This window comes from Rhinolophus ferrumequinum, chromosome 24, assembly GCF_004115265.2.
Source record: "Rhinolophus ferrumequinum isolate MPI-CBG mRhiFer1 chromosome 24, mRhiFer1_v1.p, whole genome shotgun sequence".
Taxonomy (NCBI): Eukaryota; Metazoa; Chordata; class Mammalia; order Chiroptera; family Rhinolophidae; genus Rhinolophus; species Rhinolophus ferrumequinum.
In genome coordinates this window covers 18,807,268-18,829,733 of record NC_046307.1, presented here as the reverse complement: position 1 = coordinate 18,829,733, position 22,466 = coordinate 18,807,268, and positions in this window count along the sequence as shown.

The following is a 22,466-nucleotide window of genomic DNA, read 5'->3' as shown; positions in this document are numbered from 1 at the left end:
TTTGTTTGTTGCCCTTTATCACTTAGTTATGAATGATGCTGGGCTAGTCACTAATTCTCGTTGCATGTTGGTTTCCTTCTCACTACAGATGGTATGCTACAGAATACATACTAGTAAGAGCTCAGATTTATGAAAGTACTTTCTTAACTCTAACGTAAAAAAAAAAAAGACAACAAAACACTGTAAAAGATTGCTATTTTGAGAGATATTTAAATTCCCTGAACTTCAATTCCTCATCTATAAAATTGTAATTATAACTCCTCCCTCACAGGCTTGTGAAATTGTCCATTCAGCAAATACTTATTGTGCCTCTACTATGCCCTAAGCACATTTTGTTTTTTTAGGGGAGAGATAGTTTTGGTAGACAGATGATAAATGAGCAGAAAAAAGCAAACATGATCATTGCCCATTGTGACAAGAACTCTGAAAGACATAAAGAAACCATTGGATTGGAGGTTGAAGACGCTGCTTTCGGGAGGGCCGTCAGGGAAGGGCTCTCTAAGGAGGTGATGGAGACCTGAGAGCTGAAGGATAAGAGGTCACCAAAAGTGATGCTGTCCGAGGACTGTACAATGTGCAAAGCAGTGTTATCAAGAGCTATTGACCACGGCAGGAGGGCCATATGCCTCGCTATTCAACATGGGGTCCATACATAGTGGTCGTCTTCACATTATTTGTTTCTGGGCCGCAACAAGCTTAGGAGCTCGCACAGGATTGTAAATCAATGCTAGTCTTCCTTCACTGGGAACATCTTGCTACAAAAATGAGAAACCCCTGAATGTGGCAGTCTGTTTATTTAGGCAGTTGATGGGCATCCTGGTGTTCATAACTCATCATACCCCCGGTCCAATCTGCAGACTGGCTACTTTTAGAAACATTGATAAGATGAAGTCGGAGAGTTGGAGAAGGCAGGGACTAGACCGTGCAGGGCCTTGAGGCTTTAAAAGGCATCTGAGTTTTATTCTAAGAACAATGGGAAGCCGTTGGTGGTTCTAAGCAAGAGAGAAGAATGATCTGCTGTAGAGAGAAACACATGCTCTAATGCACTTGAAAACATTTTATAAACTGTGAAGTGATGATGAATGTGAGTTTTGACTTGATAATCTCATTTAATCAGGGCTTCTGTAGCGATTCTGCCAACAGTACCCTCCTGGATTGGTCTAAATAACATATGTCATGAATCTCTTGAGGGCATATTGCAGCATGTTTTTTTTTTTTTTTTTATTGTAGCAAAATATATGCAACATGCTTTGAGGTTACCTCTCTCCAATTCAAATGAAATTCCATGCTTGGGAAGTAAATAAGTTACATGCCTCTAGCTTAGGGGTCTCAGATCTCAAAATAAATCTCCTTTTGGCAACATTAGTATTCCATGTTCACACCTACAGAGCTTATTACCCATTTGCACATATTTTGCTAAAAAGAACAGCTGCTTAAAATCTAGAAATTTCATATTCGTGGAAGGAATTTTAGTGTTATCTGTAATGGAAACTGGTGCGTTCATTTTCTTATCACCTAGGAAGTGGCTACATCTTTTGGAAGAACTATGACATTGATATGTTTGCTGGAAAAATGATAATTATTTCCTCTTTTCTGCTCCCTGCCTTCCTTTTCTGTTTCTTTCCTGACTTCCTTCATCCCTCTCTCCCTCCCTTGCTTCTCCTTCCTTCCTTCTTCCCTTCCTCCCTTCCTTCTATCACTATGTAATGATCACTTACATACTATGGGCTAAAAACTATGCTAGGCCCTGGAAATACCTCAGTCAGAAAGACAGACACAGTCTCTGTCCAAAAGGAGATTATGGTCTTGATGGAACACTGACAAGTAACTAGAAAATTACAACTCAATGTGATCTATGCCACCATGGGATACAATACAGAGTGTATGCTGGAGAACATAAGTTAGGTTTGTAACTTAGAATTGGAGTCAGAAGAGCTTCTGGGAGGAAAGAATGTCAAAGTTGAGGTCCAAAGAATAAAAAATTATTGTGTTGAGGGTTTGGTAATGGACAGAGTGTTCTTGGTAAAAATTTCATGTGTGAAAGTTTGAAGATGAGACAGTACAGTAAATAAAAGAAGATAAGTCTGACTGGAGCTTTGGAGTCAAAGGGAGGATTGGAGACAGAAGAAGTAGGAGATGTGAGTAAGAAACAGATCACGAAGGGCTTTCTACACCATGCTAATGAGTATGGACTTTATCTTTCATGTGATGGACAGTCATTGAGGGCTTTCAACAGGTAATTGATGGATCATGTCTCCTTTTTAGAGCAATTATACTGGATCTGGGAAGAAGGATGAATAAAAGGGGTAGGGTTGGAGTCAGAAGACCACATAGGACATGTCTGTGAATCACATTATAGAATAAACAAATTAGAACACTCTGCATGCAGTTGGTGAGACATTATATTAATTAGATGCTCAGAAAGCTGCTGCCTAGTTTTCTGGGAGCCATAGAGTACTTTGGAAAAGCAAGAACAGAGGCCAGGTCTTCCAATCTGTGCATTGTTTTTCTAGTTAGAGCTGTGTGGAGACTAGTCATCACTCATTCTTCTCCTTGCTCCTTTAGCTATCCCAAATAGCTTGAATTTTTCTTAGTCTTAAAGTGGGGAATTTCTCTTTGACAATCATTTTACTCTTGGGAGCTGCCCAATGTTCTATAAACTGACTTTAAAAAGTAATGAAGAGGATATTATGCAGGCAATGTCAAGGGAATAATTGAAAATTAGTCCTGAAATTCTGTTGTATCTAACCCTGCAGATTTTAATCTGCCCCATTAAGGTTTTTCTTAACACACACCCGTGATAGAAAGAAGGAGGATTAATCAGAAAACAAGTGTGTTCAGCACTATTGTGAGCTTAATACAGAATGAACCACCCTGGGGGACAATGAAGAGATGTAAGACACTGTCTCTGCCCTGAAATTGTCTAGTTCGAAAGATAAAAGCAAACATATGTGAAAACCTCCAGCCACTTAAAACAATATCTAAGAATGCAATATAGTTATATCCTTAAAAGTATCATATTCTAGTTGTTCAGAAAGCAGAGGACGAAACAGTCAGGAAGACTCTTCTGGAAGAAGTGGTAAAGTGGTATTTTAGCTAAGCCCTGCATGGGCTCAGAGGAGAGGGCAGTAGGCTGGAGGGCTCACGTGGGAAAGACATGACTGCATCATGTTGATGGTACTTTAATATGAGCAAGTACTGAGAATCAGTGGGAGAGAAATTCAGCCAGGCAGGGCGTGGGCAATAATGGATGCCTCTGAAGTCAAGACACAGAGAGTTTGAGAAATGGGGACCCAGCGAAGGCTCTAAAGGAAAGATGTTATGGGAAAGAATGATAAGATAACTAACCAGATGAATGGGGGAGAATGGACATTCCCAACTCCTACTATAATACTCTGCTGATTCCAGGAGATGAACGGTACGAAAGTGCTTGGTGGATCCTAAGTGATCACCATCATTGTTGCTGCCATCATTGCTACTACTTCCCACGTTCCATGTCTTTGACTAAGTCCCTTTTCCAAAATCCAGTCTGAGTAACCAACTTGTGAGCTCCCTTGCTGCTCCCTGCCTGACATCCTCTGCCTCACCATATGGCCTCACAGAATTTTCTGTCCAGCTTGAGTCGATTGTGTCTTTGATACAATTTCATTTCCAGGATCTCATCCCCATCTGAGGTGACAGAATCCAGTCTGATTAAACAGCCCAACACAACAAATCATAAACTGAATTCAGCACTAAAAACAGTGGGGTGATTTGATCTAAATTAATATTTGGTTTTTGATCTGAGCGTGGGGATTTTGTGGTCACAGCCCTAGTCTTCTCTTTGTTTCCGAGTTCCCAACAGGACATTGCACAGACTTAGTAACTGACGGCTTTTCATTCAAGTTCCTGACTGACTGCCCAGGAGGTAGATTGTTGCTTCTCGTGCTGAAAAGTGCCGGCTTAGCAGCTTTTCCATCACGGCCTTCAGCTAATATTTTTAGATGGCCAAGACGTTATCAAAAATAGCATTTAGTTGGGTGACTTCAATTTTTGCCTCTCGTTGATAGCAGGACTATAGCTTCTTGAGCTCAGCTGTGTCTAGGTCCTCAATTTCCGTAAATTCCTTGCAAGATACTGCTCTGTGTGTTGTGTAATAAGAGGCTATGCATTTTTCAGTATATTCCCCCTCTCCTGAAGATCCACAGACACGACTTTTGATTGACGACTGTATTTAAAAAGCTATTTAAGGAGTATTAGGTTTCCATGTTCTTTTGCTTGGGATCAGCTTTTTAAACTGCTCTTTCTCAACAGCTTCATTCTGACAAGGCACATTTTGTTTGCATTTCATTTTTATTTTTAGGCATTTGCAAATGAGCTTACCCTCACACAGTGATCTGCTCAATCCGGAGGGGGGCAGACCAGTGTCACAAATTCATAGATTCATTTCACAATTATTCATCATGCAAGTGAAGCATGGCAGTCCCTGTTCTAGGCACTGAAGGTACCAGGATTAGAGCCTCTAGTGTGAACTCGTCTAATTTGGGTGGCTCTAGGAAGGGTTTCTTGAAGAAGTGGTAACTTGGGGTGGCCAGTTAGCTCAGTTGGTTGGGGCGCGGGCGCTTAACAACAAGGTTGCAGTTTGATCCCCACATGGGCCACTGTGAGCTGCGCCCTCCACAATTAGATTGAAACAACTGCTTGACTTGGAGCTGATGGGTCCTGGAAAAACACACTTAAAATAAATAAACATCTGAAAAAACAAAACAAGATATTCCTATCACTCAGGAAATTCCAAAGGTTAAAAAAAAAAGAAGGGGTAACTGAACATTTATCTGAATGATACATAGAGTTTAATAAGATAAAGGAGAAAAGTGGGGGAAGGTTAAGGTGGGCAGAATAAACAGAATAAATGAATTTCCTGAGGTTGGAAGTGACTAAAAAAACGACTTAAAAATGGGGGAGACGTAACATGCCTGGAACTTAGAGGGTAAAATATCATGAATTCAGGCTGAAAGATAGGCAGGCGTGGATCATTGGGAGGCGTCATAGGCTGTCGAAAGGATTGTAGTTTTTCTCTTCAGAGTGTAGAGGAAGCCACTGAAGAGATGTAAGCAGTGGAGTAACAATACCTAGTTTGTATTTCTGAAGCATATCTCTGGATCTAGGTTTCTATTGCAGTGGTCTGGGTTAGAGGTGATGGTGGCGAGGAGTGGAGTTGGCTGTGAGATAATTAGGAAGTAACATAGGCAGGATTTAGTGATTGAATGGATGTCATGAGTGGGAGAGAGGGAAGTATCAAAAATAACTTCAAGTTTCTTGGTATAAAGGGGTGGAGAAATCAGGGGTGGGTAAATATGTCAACCTTTTTCCAGACTAATAGGAAGAAGTTACTACCCCTTGCTAATGCATAGCAAGCATCTTAATTCCTAATTGTCAATGACTTTATAAATATAGCTTCTTCAAGGAGAGGGATTGCCCAGAAGTAGGAGAGTTAAGCTATAGACAGCTACTTTAATTATTCTAAATTTCAATGATACTGCCTCTGGTGGCCAAATTATTTCCTGATATTTTCCCATTCCTTTTAACTAAACTTGTTGCATCTTCTTCTGAGTGACACCCCCTTAGCACGTATGACTTAGCCTTTACTAAATCATAATGTAACCGTCTGTTGATGTGCTAGCTTCTTCTGGTAGTTGATTTGTTACTTGAACTTAAGAACTCTTATTTTTTTTTTTTAGCATCTTCAGAAATCACACATCTTTTCTTTCTTTTTTTTAATTAAAGTTTGTTGGGGTGACAATTGTTAGTAAAGTTACATAGATTTCAGGTGTACAATTCTGTAATACATCATCTATATATCACATTGTGTGTTCACCACCCAGAGTCAGTTATCTTTCCATCACCATATTATTGGACACGTATCCTTTCTTTGATAACTACACCTTGATTTTCATTTGGGAACCACCTGTCCTCTACTATGAGTTCACGAAGGGCCGAACATTTCTCCCTCCTCCAGCTCCATGGTCACACTGTTTGGTTCAAGGGACTCTGATAGTGGAATTCATTCTCAGCACTTTAACTGGAACTACTGAGAAAGCGGTGGTCTCCTTCCTCTGGGGTTTGCCGAAGCAATAGCCATTTTGGAGCTGTTAGTGGTCATTTTGTTATCAGATAGGAGTCAGCCTGAGAATGAAGGCAACAGAGAAGGGAGCAAAGAGATGCAGAAAAAGTGTCCTGATGACATCACTTAGCTTCTGGGCAGTTTGATCTATATGCCCTTAGCTTTTTTCAGTTATGATCCAATTTATTTCCTTCTGTTTAAATGAGTTTTGAGTTGGTGTTCTGTCACTTGCAAATGAGAGCTCTTTCATATGTAATTCTCTAAAAATTGAGATCAATAGCCAGAATTAATAACTAGTAATGATGAGTATTTATTTAGCTCGACTATGTGTAAGGTGTCATGACACTTAACATACTTTATCTAAATTTAATTTTCCCCAAAACTATATGACATTGATGTGATAATCCCCTGTTAACGAATGAGATAACTGAGAATCAGAATTAGGTTTCAATCCTAGGCAGCCTGACTCCAAAGCCCCACTATACTCCACTATACTTCCCAAGAGTAAGAAAAGGTCTTATTATAACAGCTATAACAGCACCTGCTTGAGAATCATAACCAGTTTCTCAATTTGTCCAGTATCTTTCCTGTAATGGAGAGGAAAAAGCAGCAGTGGAAGCCATTGCTCATATTTCCTAGGTTAAGTGATGTGAAGTATTACCATTTAAAGTCTTAACATTTAAAGTCATAAGTATTTAAAGTATTACCATTTAAAGTCATAAGATTTTGACTGTTAGAGAAGATTCTTTAATCTCATCCAGCATTGCGGACTCAGTGAGGGCAGAGATCTCTCCATCTGGGTTCAGAACTTCCTACCTCTTTGATGTCTCAAGTTAGTTGTCTCATAAGAATATCAAACTTTACATGCCAAAAATGGGATTCCTAATTCCCAGATGCTACGTCAACCTGTTCCTCTTGCTGAGTTTCCCATTTTCAACCAATGGCTGCACTAGGTACTCGACTTGTCAGGATGATACTATAAGGAGAAATCCCTGACCTCTCTTTCCCTCATTCTGTTCCCCATTCATCAGCAAGTTGCCAGTCCTATATCTGAAAACCATTCACCAGCCATATTGGCCTTCTGCAGGTTCTTAAAACTTTCCAAGGTCTTTTGTGTACGAGGACACTTATTCTTGAGGTTTCTACTCTCCGCAAGCTGTTTCCCTTGTTCTTTCTATGGCTAGCTTCTTCTTATATTTCAGCTCTCAGTTTAAACAGCAGTCTTCCCAGAGCCCTTCCCAGATGACTCTGTCTGAATCAGTACTTTCCTCCACTGCCAGCCACTTTCCATCACATCATTTTCCTTAAGAGCTCTTATCTCAAATTGGATTTTTTTTATATTATTAATTTGCTTACTTGTTTGCTGTGTTTCCCACTAGAATTAAGCTTCTTGGAAGTAGGTCCCTTATCTCTTTAGTTGACCTCTGTTTTTCCACATAATGCATGCCTGGAACATTGTAGGCACTCAATAATTATGTAAAATGAATGGACAAATGAGCTTACGGTGATAGGAACAATGTAGTCGGAGAATCAGATAACCTCCTCATTCATTGGCTAAATCATGGAATCTCTCTGGATTTTATTGTCTTAATTTGTCAAAAAAAAAGGAGGTCGGTGGCTAATGGTGACCATGTTGCTCTCCTCAACAGCAGGATTGCAAGGCCTTTGAGTGGAAAGAGCAGGGGCAGTGTGACTATCCAGGGGAAATTGTTAATTCATGACCCTTGACTCAGGAGGCAGGCAATCAGAGCTATGGAACAATGGCAAAAATGACAGTGTGGGGACCAGAAAAGAGCCCACTTGTAACATTTGCCGAGTAATTAGTGCCACACAGAGCAAAACGTTATCTGAATTTGTTGCAGAAATACACTCAGCCATAGGGAATTATCTTTAAGCATTGGAAAGAATGTTCCAGAATCCAGTGCTCATGCTAATGTTTACCACTTGAGTCCAGGATTCACTCTTCAGGGTCTTTTCACTCAGTATAGCTTTTGTGCCCAACAAAATTAAATTCTTGGGCAGAATAATTACATGTAACTGCTTCTGGGCTATTAGTCTCAAGGGGCCAATTTTCTAGCCATTTGTTACTATCTGAAATGTCAAATTTATTACACAGAGGGCATGGTAATACATACAACATTCTCTCCTAAATAAGATATGAAACGCCCTAATCAGCACTATGGCTGCAAATGGTGAAGGCAGGAAGATGTTGCTTTAGCTAATAAGGTGATCTAAACTAATTCCATGGATTATTTTAAGGAAAATAAAACATTCTGGTGATGGCAGTGCTACCTGAACTCAAGTTCCACAGTTCAAAGACTGTCTGCTCTTGAGAAGGCTGATTATTCCCAGCCTCTCATATTTTCATAGATTTCCAGGGCCCAGGAGAAAAGACACTGCACAAAAATAGAAGCTCCAGCTTTCAGTTCTGGCTCTGCTATTTCCTGCCTTCCTGTGTGACCTTGGGCGTCTTCAGTTTCGGTTTCCTTACCTGTTATGGTGAAGCTTGCATTGTTTTGGTGGCATCCTGGAAGAGTCAAAGGAGGGGCTTGGTAGTTAAGTACACTAAAAGCTGAAAATGTTATATCAGTGTTGAGCTGTGGTCTATGTAGTGGGCACTTGTTGATTTTGCCTATTCAGTATTATTCCTACTGCTTTATTAATGGTGAAAGACCCTACATTCATCTGGGGGAAAGTTCCATCCTTTATTTTCAGCTACATAGTTCAGTTTGCTTTTCTTAAAAGTTCTGAAATGGTTACATAACCCAGGCTTTGCCAGTTGAGCATTCTATCATGTTGGCCTCAGTGATGGGTTCACAGAAGTATGTCACTTAGCTAGGACAAAGAGACTTCATTTTGGTGTATATAGAGGGAGATGATGGAAAATAGACAATTTTTGCCTTTGGGAAAATGATCTGGCAGGGTATAAAAAAACATGGTGCTGAGCGGAGAGATAGGGTGATGCGGCATTGTAACGACATCTTTTGGTTGCAGCCAGCGATTGCAGGTGCTTCACTGTGTGTGATCTGGGCCAGGCACAGTACAAGCATTCGGAGTTCATCATTGTGTGAAGCAAATAAGTCTTGCTTTCATGGGACTTGCATTTCAATGATATGAGCCAATAAAGTCCCAGTTTAAATGAAGTTTTCATCATTTTTGTTCTCTTTTGATCCTGAAAGTCCAGGATTTTATTTCCTACTTTATGAAATGGGCAAAAAAATACCAATTTTGCTGAGACATTGGGAAGATAATGTATATAAAATCTTTGGCATATAGTAGATGAAAAATAAATGATATTAAAGTCGACATTAGTCAATATTTTTAGTCACCCCAAATCTCAGTCCCTTTCTTTAGTTTGGGGAGTCTCCCATCTTCTGAGTCAGAGCCCCGTTTAGAGGCTGGTAGTTCCAGCCCCCCATTCAGCTGGGCATGGGCACCTGGCAGAGGCTTTGCGAATTGGATGCATTGGAGACAGACTTTGAGTCTGAAACACATTATGTGATGAAGTACCAACCGTGCGTACTTCTTTCTGGGGAGAGTTGTGCTAGTGGTGGCAGCTGGATGCTTAGCAGCACCATCCAAAGCCCTGCTTCAGAGGTGCTAACTGCAAACTGCAGAGTCTGTTTGGCGGGGGTGGCTGTGGGCCCTCATTCGACCATCCCCGAGAAGAAGGGATTCCTGGCTGTGTAACTGTGGTTCTCTGGACTTCCTAGGGAGTGTGGAAACTACCCGATATGTATTAAGTACAGCTTAAATTAGCCAGAGTTCTTTTCTCTTACTTGAATGAAGACCTGACTGATACATTCGTTACAATAATATAATTTCAGTGATGATGATGGTGATAAGACCGGTGTTGTAGGGGAGAAACCAACCAATCTGTTTGTAGTGTGGAGAATAGATAGGAGGGGGGTGACATGGGAAGCTGAGGTTAGTCTGAGGCTAATCATCTATACTCAGAGTGACATGGGATGGTAAGAGATGGTGAGGGATGCTATGGGCTGGTTGTCAGTCTCTAGCTGTGTAAATTGGCAAAAAGGAACATAGTCAAGAGAGATATTGGAGATGAGTTGACATGACAGTTCTTCAGCCACTGGACCATTCACAGTATAGACATATGGAGAATTCTTGATCTGAGATGCTAATGTTATTTGTCCAACGAGAGCTATTTGGACTGCAGAGAGTATAATTCAGTTCAGTATCATTTAAACTGAGTCTAAGAACAACTCGAGGTAAAGTTCAAGGTTGGATTCCTTTATCTGGGTGGGGTGACTCAGCCTTTCCCATTTCTGTTTTTTCAAGTTGGTAAGCCAGACATTTCTCCAGAAGTCCCGTATGTTGATGACATCCAAGCATCTTGCAAATGATAAATATAAAAGAAAAGTGCTCATGAATCAATAATGGGAACTACTCATCACACTTTCCTTTGGTGCTTTCGCACGGTCTCAAATGCTGTAAGACCAGCCTAATGAGCCTCTTGTGACCACAGGGGGAACACAGTTGAGAGAAAGTAATGGCTTTTTCTTGAGATGTATAATTTTCCCCTTAAATTCATTAAAATTTCTGAAACAAATAAATAAAACATAATTGATACAGATCCAGTCTCCTTTCCTTCCATAGATCATTAAGAAGTTGTAATTGCTTCCCAGCCCCCAGGAAGCTCTCGTCTTTAAGAATAAAGCGTTAGTGTGCACCTCCCTGGCAATTGTTATTATTCTGAGGAATTAATTTACTCTAATTAGTTTTAAGCCCATTAACAGAAATAGAAAGCTGAGCAGGGAAGGGAGGTCTGAAAACAATGCTTTCCTCAGCCAATTGTAAGAACTTTTCATGTGCTTAACAATTTGGCCACTGAAAATCAAACCTTGTTAAAAACCAAACAAAACACGTATAAATCAGGATATAACTGGTATAATTCCTAAAAGGCACATTAGCCTTATTCTATTTTCTGAAAGTAAGAAATCAATTATAATTTTTCTCTCCCAGTGGAAGTCTCTGAATTGAGTTCTACAGGACCCCAAAATCAGACAAATGACTGAAAGTGGGGCTCACAGGGAGACTTTGGCTTAGGGACTGGTGTTTGCGTGAAATGCTTCAAGAGGTTTTGAGAAAGTTCTATTCTCACAGAAAGTGCTTTTCCATCCCAAGTCACTGTGGCTAGAATTCCAACTTGATAGAAAGTGACATCTTTGAGTTCCTTTCTCCAGATCTTCTTTAAATTGCCCATTCACCCAGGAGAGACAACCTATTATCCTAGTTCTCATGGCAGGGCCCACACACCTTAGAATTCAGACTTGGGGTGGACTGGTACAGGATGGTTTTGGAGACTGGAGGCTAGTCCACTGGGATTGAGTCGTCTCTAGAAGATACAGAGCCAATATGGTCTGTACGGTAAACTGGGGCAAATGGTGGGGGTCGTGGGGTTTAGACTTGGTTTTGTAGGCAATGGAGAGATTTGGGAGTATGGAAAGCCAGAAAGCAGGGCAGTAGACATGGCATAGAAGGGATAGATTTTGAAAACTTTGCTGGGGTAAATGGACAGGACTTAGTGAGGGATAGGGTATAGCTGAGACCCAGAGGCTTTGGTCTTGGGTAATTCAGTGAGGCCAGTGACTGAGATAGGGAGGGAATGAAAAACCAGCACATTCCTAGACTCTGAGACCGTGGATTTGGTTATAGACAAAACTGCTAACACGGATATTAAGAATGATAGACTTCTAGGGAGAGTAATCTGAGGTTACTGTAAAGCAGACATTGGTCAAGCTTATTTGCCTTTTGAACCAGCCAGGAAATAAATAAAGCTGACTGGAACTTAGGGCCACTGGGTTTGAGAACAAGCCCCACATAAAGGGGCAGCTACCACTCAGCTCCAGAAAGTTGCTGCTGTGTAAGAATGGGGCCAGGATTGACAAATCATCCAATTCCTCAAGAGAAGCCAGAAATCAAATGCTATACGAAGTCTCCTGATTCTTAAATGTTGGCAACTAATTCAATCTTATTTTTCCTTGAAACTCAAAGTGTGCCAACCCCAGACAAGTCTGCAGAGCAGCCCAGGGGTCACGAGTTTGAGACTGGATGAACTAACCTGGATTATTATGGGGTGGTACAGAAGAGGATGACAAAGTAAAGGTAGATCGGTGAGGAAGTCTTTTCTGAGCAGCTGTAATTTAGCTAGCACAGTGCTAGATACTGTGAGAGATTTAATCTATGGCTGCTGCCCTCAAGAAGTTGACAGTTTAGCTGGGAATGCCAGGCCGATGAAATAGCCAGAGAAAAATGCAGCACATTATGTGATCAGGGACTATGAAAATAAGATTTCAAGAAAGAAAGAGATCAGGGTGGCCAGATGGCTCAGTTGGTTAGAGCACGAGCTCTGAACAACAGGGTCGCCAGTTCGATTCCCACATGGGCCAGTGAGCTGTGCCCTCCACAACAAGATTGAAGACAATGAGACAATGAGCTGCCGCTGAGCTTCTGGAGGGGCAGCCGGATGGCTCAGTTGGTTAGAACGTGAGCTCTCAACAACAAGGTTGCCAGTTCAATTCCCACATGGGGTGGTGGACTGTGCCCCCTGCAACTAAAGATTGAAAACGGCAACTAGACTTGGAGCTGAGCTGCGCCCTCCACAACTAGATTGAAGGACAACGACTTGGAGCTGATGGGCCCGGGAGAAACACACTGTTCCCTAATATTCCCAAATAAAATTTATTGAAAAAGAGGAAAAAAAGGAAAAAGAAAGGAAGAGATCAGCATCAAACAGATGAGTTAAGGGCAACAATTGAAAGCCATGGTTTTCAAGTAGGCAAAAGAAAGCTTTCAAGAGGAGGCAATGATTGCACCAAGAGCTAGAGAATTTATTTTCTCCAAAGTCCATTTCTAAGTCAATAACTGCAATTCAACAGGTTTCATAATTCTCCAGGGAGGCAGGCCTGGCGTTTCAGGGAGAAGGTGGAAAGAACAAATTACAAGTGGAACCTGGTTCCACACTAATGATCGCTAATAGACCAGTTTGGGCTACTTATTTTATATTATTTTTTAAATCTTTTCTTTGCTCCAATGGGTAGGCCCTTAACATCTAGTTTAAAAATTAAAAATAAATAAATAAAACCCTAATGGCTTATGTTAGGTGACGACACACCTCTCTAAAAGTGAGATGATCCCTGAAACCAGAGCATTTCAAGCTAGTGTTGGGAATTGCCTGAGGAGTGTGGAAAGAGGTTCAGAGAACAGTAAGGTTCCTAGGGGAGGGGAGGATGGTACAAAAGGGGAGATTTGTCACGGTTTTTATAACTGGGCTTTTGGTTTGGCACAGAATGTCAAATAGACTTTTCCCTGATAATACCCTCTGTGTTTGCTTCTTGATTTCTTGTCTTTCTTTTTCTATTCTTTGCTATTCCCTATCCTGCCTCCACCCCCAAATCTCTGACATTAGCAAGGAGGACAGGTTTACTTACTGGGGGATAAAGAAAATAGTGTCTTTGTCCTGAGTTTGTATCCATCATTTTATTTAAATGAGCTTTTTACTGATAGGCAGAATCCATTTGTGAACCACATTTAATTACCTCAGTTCAATTACTGCAGAGTTGCTTCCAGGGTCAGGTGAGGAGAATTGAGAAGATATTTTTGCATTTCCCCTTCTGCAAGGGAGGACATGAGAAGGTAACAACCTCTCAGAAAACAGCATGACATTTGTCTGACTGTTTGGCTTTGGGGATGAGTGGCTCTTGGAGAAAGAAACATTTTCAGAGCTAAGATGCACTGTTTTCCATAAATAGGCATCTCCTGCCTTTCCAACCAATTTCCATTATGTTTGGGTGGAAAAAATATCAGACCATATTTTTCTCACAACAGCATGGGTTCTTACACCTGATGCAGTTTTGAGATTACTGGGCTCTTATCTCTGAAAACAGAGGAAATGGGAGGAAATGGACCAAGGGGAGGAGAGCCACATTGCAAAACTCCAAAGGGCACTGTTCCTCTTAGATTTCTCTGGGACTGTAGGGGCCTGTCAAATCATGTGGTTGACTGAACCCAAGGTTCTCATATGAGTCCTTAGAGCTAAAATCATATCCCTCCCAAGAGACTCTGTCTTCTCTATTATAGTGGAGACTATTTTGGTTGTGCACAGTCAATGGATATTTGAAAGATTGGTTAGAAGTCTCATTTTAGAGAAGGCTAAAATACTAATGACACTTAATTGTTTTCTGGCTTTGAAAAGTCAAATGTCAAACATTCTTTGGGGATTAGGTGAATTCTTCCTTCTCAATTTCCTCTTTTAAAGGATTCTATGTCTTCCTTCAATGATAAAGTAACCAAGCCTTGGAGTAATCACAGGATTATTCCTTTGGGTTAACACAAACAGTTAATATCACACAATTCAGAAAATGGTACAATTATGTGTATGCCTTGAGTTACAACACATTAAGGCAATCCCTTACCCAGATGGTAAAGTTTTCTTTCTTTTTCCTTTCTTCAAGCCCCACCAAGGGCTGTTCTCTCCATACGGCTGCTGAGATATGCAGTCAGAGATCATTAAGCAGTGGCTGATGTCTGGTCAAGAAGATTCCTAGTTGAATTTATCAAGCATGTTGGGAATTTACTATGTGTTTGGGATACAAAGATTGATGAAGCACATTACTTGCCATCAAGAAGCTAATAGAATAGAGGGATAGGCACAGAAACATGAAATTTCAATATGATATGGTAAGTGGTAAGCCATAAAATAATGAGGGCTCTTACATCAGCCTGGAAATCTTTGAAAGGTTTCCTACAGAAGATGACATATGACTTGAGTCTTGAAGGAACAGGAGAAAGTAATCAGAAGAAAGAAGGAACATCAAGATGCAAAAAACCACCTACAAGTTAGAATTTATTGAGTGCTTCCTCTGTGCCAAATCTTGTGCCTCACACACAGGAGTTTACAGAGTCTCACAACGACCCTGTAAGATAACTGTCCTTAAGTCTATTTTATAGATTAAAAGCCTAAGGCTTGGAGAAGCTAATTAACTTGCCCAGGTTAATATCGCTATAGTCTATAGAGAGACAAGATTCAAATCCAAGTCATGATTCCAAAACTCAATGACTTTTTCATTGTAGCACACTGCCTCTCGGGCTCATAGATATAAAGGGCTTTGATTATTAAAAACAAACAAACAAACAAACAGACAGACGAACAAAACCCAGGAAAATCTCATATAGCCCCTTTAGAGAAAACTGTGTGCCCCTATTTGGCAAAGACTAAAGAAAAACGCAGAAAATTTAAAGACATATTAGGAAGTCATTTTCCATGGGAAATTAATAAGAAATTATGCCTTAAAAGGCTGTGATGATAAAGTAAGCTAATGAGAATAGTAGAACTATTGATTTAGTACAATGTGTAAAGTATGTCCAAATAGATGATGAATTGTGAATAGTTTTATTTCTGTACAACCTGACCCCACTCTCCCCGTCACTCATTCAGGTCCAGCAACACTGGGCCTCTTTGCTGTTCCTTAAAACACTAAACTTACTCCCACTTGAGGACCTCTGTACTCTTCCCTTCTAGAATGTTCTTCCTCTAGATCTTCTCTTTTTTGTCACTTCATGAATCAGCTCAATTGTCAGCTCCTCAAAGAGCTTTCCTTGACCTCCTGACCTAAAGAAACCAATCACTCTTTATCAAATTACCCTATTTAATTTTCCCATAGCATTTATTGTTCTCTGAGAGGTCATATTCATTTATAAGTTTATTTGTGTACTGTCTGCCTCCCTCCACTAAAATGTAAGTTCTGAAATGGTGAGGATTTTGTTTTGCTCACTGCCATGTTCCCAGCAACTAAAATAGTGTTTAGCCCACATAAATGTTGAATGAGTTCATTTGATGGTTAAAATAACTTCGTGAAGGAGAATAGATATTTGTTCTTTGGTTTTCATTTTACTGAAAGTAAAATGGGTTCTTGTGGTAATATAACATATTTAAAGTCAAATAATAAAAATAAATAGGAGAGTCAGAAATTGAACCCACGTCCCCTTTCCCCGCTGCACGCCCCTGTCAGATACCTTGGGGAGAAAAACAAACAAACAAACAAATGGTGCCAAAAATATATATACACATTTTAAGAAAGTTAAAAAACTGTAATAATTGTAAACTTCAGTATATATCGATAAAAGATAAATACAAGTCACATTTGACTTCTGCAATTACAAGAGGTAATCAAAGTGGTTGCCATCAGCGTCCAGACACTTCTGATTATAGCAAACTACTGCTTGAGCAACATTGACCAAAGTGTCCACTTGTATATATATTTTTGGCACCCCTGGTGTGTGTGTGTGTGTGTGTGTGTGTGTGTGTGTGTGTGTGTGTGTGTGTATGTTTTCCTGCTTTCCTTCCCTTCTGATGCTCTCATTTAGGGATGGAATTCCTTTGGGTTAAAACTAATTCCTCCATTCCCTAGCATTACCTCGTTAGTGTACCTCACTTATTCATCTTTCTTTAATGCTCAGGGAGGTTTACCTTTCTAAGATGTGGAGTCCAGACTGACTGGGTAGACGAGGGTTAGAGGGTAGACCGGATGCCAGAGTTTGAGTTATGGCAGTGACTCTTGCTGTATGACCTTGTTCCCATCTCATCTTCTCTCTGAATCTATTAAGTGAGGGGAATAAACTTGACAATCTCTGAGCAAATGATTTTTAGATGAATATTTCAATATGAGGTTGGTAATGCTAGGACTGGGTGTGGCGTGTGTGTGTGTGTGTGTGTGTGTGTGTGTGAAGAGAGTGAGAGAGAGAGAGAGAGAGAGAGAAATTGATTGATTATTAGAAAAATATCAGAAACTAATGGTATACACTTCTGGCTTTTTAAAGCTTGAACATAAAATACTCAGGGTATCTGGAGGTGATTTCATTTGTCCCACGTGAACTGCTCAATGAATCCTTGTGTATTGAAAGACGGAGTGAATAAAGATGTTTGCTCAAACGTTCCTGCTCCTGCTTAATGTCTTAGTACTAATTTATTTTCTTACAAGCAATGGAAATTAATTTTGGTTAAACTAAGCAAAAGGAATTTTGGGAAGGTTTTCAGGGGCCTACAGAATCCAAAGGAGGGTGGAGGATCAGGGATGAGGATGAGCAGGAACAAAGAGAGTATTGGAGAGCTTGCAAAAAAGGAAGCCTGGCAACGGTTCTGTCACAAGGACCAAGACCCTCTTCCAGCCGTGTCCACATTGTAAACTCCAAACCAGGTCTCCCCTCCTTATCAACTTAGGCAGAGGTCAGCTTCCTGGGTGTCAGTGCCTGAAGTATTCAGGGGCTAGTGACGAAAACCCTTGCTAGTGATTTTTAACAGCCAGATTTTAGTGTAGGGAATTGGTTAAACAGAAGCTGCAGGATTGCAGTAGTGAAAATGAACACCAAGGCAACACAAATTTAGTAACTGCAGGAAGACGCTACCATGCTAGGGCTGGGACACAAGAGAAAAAGCTGGTGGTAGCAGAATCTAGAAGCTTTGAGAAGAAGCATGGAGGAACTGAGTCCTAGACCTTTGAAGAAGGGTGCTAGCCAGCTTCTGCTGGTATCTCAGGGTCTGGAAGAGGCCCTCCATGGGGGCTCAGACCTCTGAGGAGCAGGTACTACCTGGCTGGTACCTCTGAGGGAATGAGACAAGGATGGTCCTAGGACTGTGGAAAGAAGCTGGAAAGGAACCAGTTGCTGTTGGAATGTATTGCAACTGCCAAGTTGAAGGGCAGCAGCTGGGTGATACTGAAAGGCAAACCAGCAAACGGGAAGGTGCAAGTCGTTTTTCTCCTCCTCCTGCTGCCAGTTTCCCTATTGGCAGAATGGATCCAGAAGCCCCTTGGCAATGGGAAATGCAGTCCACAGAGCCCCAGGTGCAGCATTACAAAGCCGGTAGAGAAGTGAGTTTGGAGGTGAGAGACGGCAGAGCTGTCATAACCTGCAGAGCACTTGGCAGAACTTAGGTCCAGCTCACCCTCTGGCTTACGGGGGCAAGAAGACAGAGGATTTGACCTTTTTCTCTGTCATTGAAAATGGCATGCTGGAATTGTTTCCCTAATACTACACCCATGGGGAAGAAGTAATTCTCGGTGAGGAAATACAGGCGATATTAGACAGAGGGAATGGATGCCGGGGAAGCAAAATACCAAATACCTACTGTAGACTCTTCGTCAGAGATGACTGGTTGGAGAGCTGAGTGCTGGTTTCATTTCCTCCCTGTATAAATATATGGACTTGACCCTTCTTGTCCTTTTACAGCATTCAAGCTGCTTATTTATCTCAGGCTACAAATTGCAGATGCCCTGTTTAGACGAGGATTAATACATCCTTCACCTTGAACTTTAATTGGGGCCAAATAAAGAAAAAAGTTTGGGGTTATTTTCTTTCACGGTTTGGAGATTTATACAGGGTATTGAGAACCTGTTTATCTCGTCAGGCAGAAAGATAGTTGCTTAAATGGATTTTCATGCTTGTGGCTTCACAACACAAAGCCCTATGCAGCTTGTTGTCTGTGTTGCAAATCCTTATCTTACCCAAATGATTGTTTGTGGAAGGAGGGAGGACAACAGCTTGTAGCCTGTCCCCCATCTCTCCCAATTTCTCTACTTTAGGCCTGAAGAGAGACACACACACATGGAATAGATCTGCATTTGGAGGGATTCAATGCCTGGTAATTAGAGCACCGGCAGCTTTGAATTTCTTGAAATTAAGAACATTGGAATCTTCTGCTGAAATAAGTTACTTGCAGATATTTTACTGTTTTTATTCTAGGTTTGCTGAAACAACTTGAACTTATGTTCTAAGTAATGGTTTTCATTTATGTTTTATGCTGCTGGACTCCAAAGACTTAGATGGGTAGTTCCTTAAAATTAAAAGGTCTCATGAATTTCTTCACGGGTGGTTGCAAAGAAATATTGATTGGCTAAACTACAACCAAAGGAAGGTCCACTGTCAGTCTCGCATACACATTTACTACTTGACAAATACGGGGGGAAAAAGTTAAAATTGCCAACAGTATACTTAAAATATATAGTTAACAGTATAAAAATGAAATTCTTTTCTCCTCAGAAGTAAACTTGTTAGTATTACAAGATTTTTGTTTACATATGCCTCCATCCATATATTTAAACTAGAACTATGCTGTACATATTAGTCTGAAATCTATTTTTCAGATAATAGGATGTCAGAGATATTTTCCAGCTCATTACATGTGGATTGCCCTCTGTTTTACAGGGCAGGATTTCTCATAATTTTTAATACTCCACTTCATTGATGGATGTTGAGATTGCATTCTTATGTTTTTACTACCAGAAATGCCACAGTGAACATCCCTGTGCATCTATCTCTATATCTATGTGCTATAATTTCTGTAAGACAAAGATGGGATTACTGGCCTTTTGCAAAAGGGTCCAGTTCAGAATCATGGGTTGTGGTTAGTTGTCTTGTCTCTTGTCTTCTTCAGTTGGGAATGCTTCTTCAATCTTTCCTTTATTTTCATGGCATTGACACTTCTGAAACCACAGGAGACGAGTTATTTGGGTTTCTTGATGTCACATTTTTATTTCTTACCATATTTTGAAAAAAATCTCAAAGTTGCTTCTCTGTGGCCATAGGGAAGCGATGCTGAACGCTGGCTACACATTGGAATAACCCTGGGGGTATTTCTTTTTGCTTGATTTTTTTTTAATGCCTTTGCCAGGGTCCCATTCTCAGAGTCTGATTTATTTGTTCTCAGGTGGGGCTTGGGTATCTGCATTTTTTGAATGTTCCCCTGGTGATTCCATTGTGCACCCTGGATTGAGAACTACTAGATTAGGTATGGAGAAGATCAACTGCGTAACTTATGGGGTTGAGGACAAATTAAAAATGAGAGGCCCCTAGTTCAAAAATCATTAAGAATTTCAAGATGGCGACAGCAGATCATTGAAATAAATATGAGGTCTTAAGCATGGAGCCCCATGCAGCAACATAAGATGCATGCCCATGAAGCCAGTCCTGAGCATATGACATTTGGTAAAAGTAAGCAAGCCGTGAAAATCAAAGGAATAAAGGAATGGTGCCATGAGAAAGGGTAGGAGAGACATGGATAAGCATCCATGTGCTCCTTTTCATTTCCAGCTCTCTTGCAGTTAGTTGAGGCCATAGGATCAGGCCTAGACTATGGGCAGTTGGTACCAGTGGCGAAGGAGGTTTGTGTTCTCCAGGCACTCTCAGAAGCTCAGGTCTGAGATGATGGTGTCACAGGATGGTGCTGAGTGCATCAGGGTGGGTCCCTAAGGGAAGGTGTGAAGCAGAATTCCCTGGCAACTCACATCAACTATGTACCATAAATAAGAAATACACCGTTGTTATACTAAGCCACTTTGTTACAGCAGCATAGTTCAGCCTATTCTGACAAATACAGAAAACCACAGATTAAATGCTGTAGGATCTCTGACTTTTTGCTATAGGCATCAGGCCAAGCTTCATGGATGATTCATTTGAAATGGGAAGGATAAGATTTGGACATGTAGAATTATGAAGACAAAGGTTGTGTACGTTAACTATTACACCATGAGAAACCACACCAAAACTTAGTGGCTGAAAACAACTGCCATCAACTATTTCTCATAAGGCTATGGGCCAGCTACATGGTTCTCTTCTTCTGGGCTGGACTCAGCTAATGCAGGCCAGGGTCTCATGCATCTGTGGTCACTGCTGGGGTGACTGGGTGCTGGCTGTTTTAGGTTGGCCTCGTTCACATGTCTAATGGTTGGCTAGCTACTGGGTGTTGTGCCTTAGTTCTCCTTCACCTGGTCTTTCATCCTCCAGCAGGCAAGCCCAGGCTTGCACATGTGGTGGCAGGATCCCAAGAGACAGAGTGAAAGCACATAGGGTCTCTTTGGGCTCCAGACAAGCACATTGTTTCTTGTATCCCCTTTTATTGGTCAAAGGAAGTCACCAAGCAAGCCTAGATGGAAAGGGTGGGGAAATTGTCTCCTGTTCTTGATTTCATATTTCTGGAATGAGGGCAGTGTTCGATATGTGTGGAATAAGTGTATGAATAATGACTGGATTGCCTGGACAATAGTTGTTTGGAGCTCATCCCTTGGGCATTACTTCCCTAACGATACTCTTCTCCTAAGTAATCTTATTTTATACTCCCCATTGTATATCTGCAACCCAGATCTCTTGCCTGAAGTTTCTTCCATAAAACCAACTGCCTACTCAATATCTCACTTAGCTTTCTGATACGCAGCTTGTGCTTCCGACATGCAAACCCGGCCTCCTTCTGTTCCACTTCCCTAGATGTCCTCCCACAGTTTTTTCCCCATTTCAGTCAAGGGGAGTTCCATTGTTCCAGTTGCTCAGGCCATAAACCTTGGAGTCATCTTGGTCTCCTTTCTTTCTCTCATGCTCCATGTCCAATCCGTCAGCAAATCTTACCAGCCCGACCTTCTTCACGCATCCAGAATACAATTATTTCTCACTGTCTCTACCACTATCACTGGGCCCAAGTCATGATTTGTTTGCCTTGATTATTGCAATAGCCTTTTCTCCTGTCTCCCTGCTTCTGCTCTGACCTGTACAATCAATCTTTTCACACCGTTGCCAACGGCTCACAAAGCCCTACATGAACTGTCCTCCCGTGACCACACTGCCCTCATTTCCTGCCTGTCTCTTGCTCCTGTTCACTCTGCTCCAAGCACAGGGCCTGCTCACTGCCCCTAGGACACACCAACACACACCTGCCCCAAGGCCTTGTGTTTGTTCTTGCTTCTCTCTGGGCCACTCTTTCTCCAGATAGCTGCGTGTCTCTGTCTCTTATTTCCTTCAACTCTCCCTAGATGTCAACTTCTTACCAATGAGGATTTTCTAGACCTCTGTATATAAATAGCACCCCCAGAACCTTTCTACCCTTCACCTTATTTTTTAATTTCTTCATAGCCCTTCCAAACTTTGACATATTCTGAATTTTTCTGTTTATTGTCTGATTCTCCTCACTAAGACATAAATTCCAGATAGGCAGGGACTTTTTTTTTTGTTGTTGTTGTTGTTGTTTTACTTGCTTTATCTCCAGAGCCTGGACGTGCTTAGAACATTTCCTAAATCAGTGAATAAATAGAGTTTGAGATTCTTACAATAGGTGAGAGACTGGATGAACAATCTCTAAGGTTATTGGAACTCAAATAGTCTATGATGCCAATGGAGGTAGAAATTGAACTGTACTAGAAGTTCTATTTGAGATACGCTGGCATCAAGAATCACTATTGTCCCCTCCATTCTGTTTTCTTCACTAGTGCCTAAATCTGATGATTTTCTACCTTTCCTCTTCTCCCAATTAACACCTTCTCCTCTTTTAGATCTCAGCTTAATAGTCACATCCTTGAACTTT